We start from the raw sequence: 3,767 nt of genomic DNA on the forward strand, positions 1-3,767 counted from the left end.
CTTGAAAAGTCCTTGAAAAGTCTTTGGAAAAAATTTCAGTACTCCTGTACGAATGTATTATTAGCTCTGTTATATATACTATATATATATATATATATATATATATATACATATGACAATCACAAACGTGATGATTTACTGATATTACCATAGCGATATATACGTCAAGGATACGACTACTTACTACACTATTAGAAGGAAACAATTTCTGTGTGTGTACTCAGTACGGATAAATGGTGTAAAGATGAAATAATAACCTAATAGATGAATATATATAGCTATTATTTATAGCTTACATATTCATTTACCGCTGATACCGATTTCATTCACACACTCGCATGCACGCACACATACACGCACACGCATACGCACACGCACACGCACACGCACACATACGCACACGCACACACACACACACACACTTTATGTGCATGGGGGCCAAGATATTACCAAAGTATATGATTATGATTTATTTTATATAATGTCCGACTCACAGGCACTTGAAGCGTTTCAATAAAATATAATGCTAAACTATATTTATATATAAGTGTAAGTGTGCACAGTGCAGCCGCGTGAGGAATGGCGGCCGCTAGCATATGTTGCACATAGGATTTCGACGGAATTTACAGGAAACTGTCGGCAATAATAGGTGGAAGAAAGTATAGAAACATTAAGAATTTGGTAGTAAATAGATGTCGTATTTATTTAGCATTATATTTTATTGAAACGCTTTAAGTGCCTGTGGTCCGACCGCTCTTTCTGGCTACAAATAGGTTTCCATAGCGATATATACATCGGTGATAAGACTGGACACTGGAGGTGCTTACTACACTATCAGAGTGTAACACCGGGATACAATTGCTGTGTGAGTACACAGTATTAGACTATGCCCTCCTGATAACTAGAAACAACTATTAGCAGATAATACTTTGCTGTTTTATATGGGATTCTTAAAATTAATACGATTGATTCTAAACAATGATATAACAATCGTAAATCATCAGCTCTCTTTAACGGGTGTTGTACGCAAATAAAAAGAAATAGAGGGGAGATAAACAGTAAGGCTTTGGCAGTAAATACTATTCGTGATTATTTGCGATCATTTTGTTATTGAAACGCCTCAAGTGCTTGTGGATACAAGGAAGCGTTTTCCCGCCATCTCAATCTAATACGACGCCCCCATACATTTCAGCGCGATCTCGCGAGCACAACACGCAAAGTCTCGGACGGCTACCCTGTGATCCTTGCAGCTAACCGTACATCAGTAGGTATACTGGGTACTACTGGGTACTACTATACTGGGTATCAATACTGGGTACTACGTACCGCCTACCACGTACATTTTACTTCATAGAGCCGCTATATTCGCTTTTATAATTTAGGTGGTGGCTTGTCTGGAATAAGTTTAATTTAGTTTTCCCTGTTCTAAAACAGTTAAATATAACCAAAAAATGCGCCAATATAACCCATAGCACACAGCATAGGAACCGTGTGCGGCAATTTAGATGTAAAAGGATAACTGAAAGAATTTGACTTGAAGAATTTCTTTACATGTTTTAAAAGCATAGCATAATTCTCAGTGTCTGTATGCCTTTTATTCATGTTGTTTGTGCATAGCGCGGGCGTGCGGTGTACTTGCGTGTTGCAGATAAGCATTTTACCGGCATTTACAGGTGATTATAGGCGAAATAGAGTAGAGAAACATTAAGACTTTGGTACATTTCGTGTTTATTTACCATTAATTTTTTTTATTGAAACGTTCCAAGTGCCTGTGACCGAGCTGCTCATCCGCAAGCTACCCTTCCAACGCCTGGTCCGTGAGATCGCGCAAGACTTCAAGACTGACCTGCGCTTCCAGAGCTCCGCCGTGATGTCTCTTCAGGAGGCTAGCGAGCCTTACCTTGTTGGTCTTTTTGAAGATACCAACCTGTGCGCCATCCACGCCAGAGAGTCCGATCATGCCCAAGGACATCCAGCTCGCTCGCCGTATCCGTGGCGAACGCGCTTAAACACTGCGCCTGTACCAGTGAAACCAACCGCCCTTTTCAGGGCCACCATTTCTTCCCAAAAATGATTTCTGCTCTTGCTAACCCATCACCTGGTATGACGGTGAAATAATAATCTGGCGGGGACAATATTTATATATTAATGCCTGCTGTTGGGGGCACTAGCTCATAGTGTTGCTGAGGAAGGAATAGTGCCCGGAGCGGTAGCGAGGGCACTATTCCTTCCCAAAGCAAACATATGAGAGCATAGTGCCCCAACAACAGGCATTAATTTTTAGTGCATCACATGACTATGGCAATCTACTTTCAGCTTATATACCTTCTTTATACTCCTAATTTGCCGTGCATTCGATGTAACAAAACGTTCGACACAAACACAACCGCCGTTCGAAATCTTGCGTGGCGCCCAGACGCAGGAGATTCGTGACGTAAACACAATGCGTATAATAACAATGCGTCGCGCAAGCGATAGTGCCCGCTCAGGCGGGCACTATCGCTTCATAGTGCCTTGCGTTATCCAATGAGATTTCAACGATTTATCACGTCATGCACTAATAATATATATTGTTGTATATACGCGCGCGCACACACATACAATACTTTAATATAACGTTACGTGTTACCAATACCATACCGATATAAACATGAAGGATTAGAGGTGCGCGGTATTACCGGTACGTATCGCGGTACTGTTTTGCACCGCGTTGGTTGCGTACCGCGGTACGGTTTTGTGTGGTGTAGTGGTGTAGCGGCTTTTTTTTTTAGCTATTTTTAATACATCAATTTTGTTTCACTTCCTCGTCATTGCATAGCTTTATAAATTCATCTCCGTCGATCGACACCATTCACGCTGTATTCGCGTATCTCCAGCACCTATTCTATATTCCTAGTAGATAGTCTACTCTGTTTTATATGTACATACTTCATTACTTCATTACTTCAGACTGGTTCTAGCCGTACGACACTCCTACTCTCGCTTATGCTTGTTCCAAAAGAATTGCAAGATATAGCAGATTACAAGAATAACGCGACGCGGCGACTGCCAGGCGTTTTTCTATGAGCCCGGCCAGCGGTGCCTTTGATGGAGAACAGGCGCGATCGATGACGAGCGCGTAGCGCGGTAGCGCGTTTCAGCTCAGCAGATAGCTCACCGTGTGCGGGTAACTAATCAGCTCAGCAGTATGGTGGCCGAGATGGTGGCAGCAGATAGCTCACCGTGTGCGGGTAACTAATCAGCTCAGCAGTATGGTGGCCGAGATGGTGGCAGCAGATAGCTCACCGTGTGCGGGTAACTAATCAGCTCAGCAGATAGCTCACCGTGTGCGGGTAACTAAATTCTGCACGATTTTTGGCCTCGCGAGGCTGTGAGACGGATATCTAGCGTGTTTGATATTTCTGGCCTCGCGAGGCGAGAAACCCACCGTGTGTGGGCTCCTTGAGCTATCTAACTCAGCCACAATATTTACCGACCAATGAAAGCGCAGGAATCGGGCATGTGATTTTAAAATGTCGGCGCCAATGGAGCAATGTTCAGGACTTTCAAATCGTACACTGTGTGCGTCCCATGCACGCATCATGCACACGCGCGGGTACACTGTGTGCGGCCCGTGTACGCATCATACACACGCGCGCGTACACTGTGTGCGGTCAGTTGTACGCATCATACACACGCGCGCGTACAGGTTATGAGTCCCATGCACGCAATCATACACACGCGCGCGTACACTATGTGCACCGCTGTACGCATCATACACACGCGCG

Source organism: Priapulus caudatus, unplaced genomic scaffold (assembly GCF_000485595.1).
Source record: "Priapulus caudatus unplaced genomic scaffold, Priapulus_caudatus-5.0.1 Scaffold949, whole genome shotgun sequence".
Taxonomy (NCBI): Eukaryota; Metazoa; Priapulida; class Priapulimorpha; order Priapulimorphida; family Priapulidae; genus Priapulus; species Priapulus caudatus.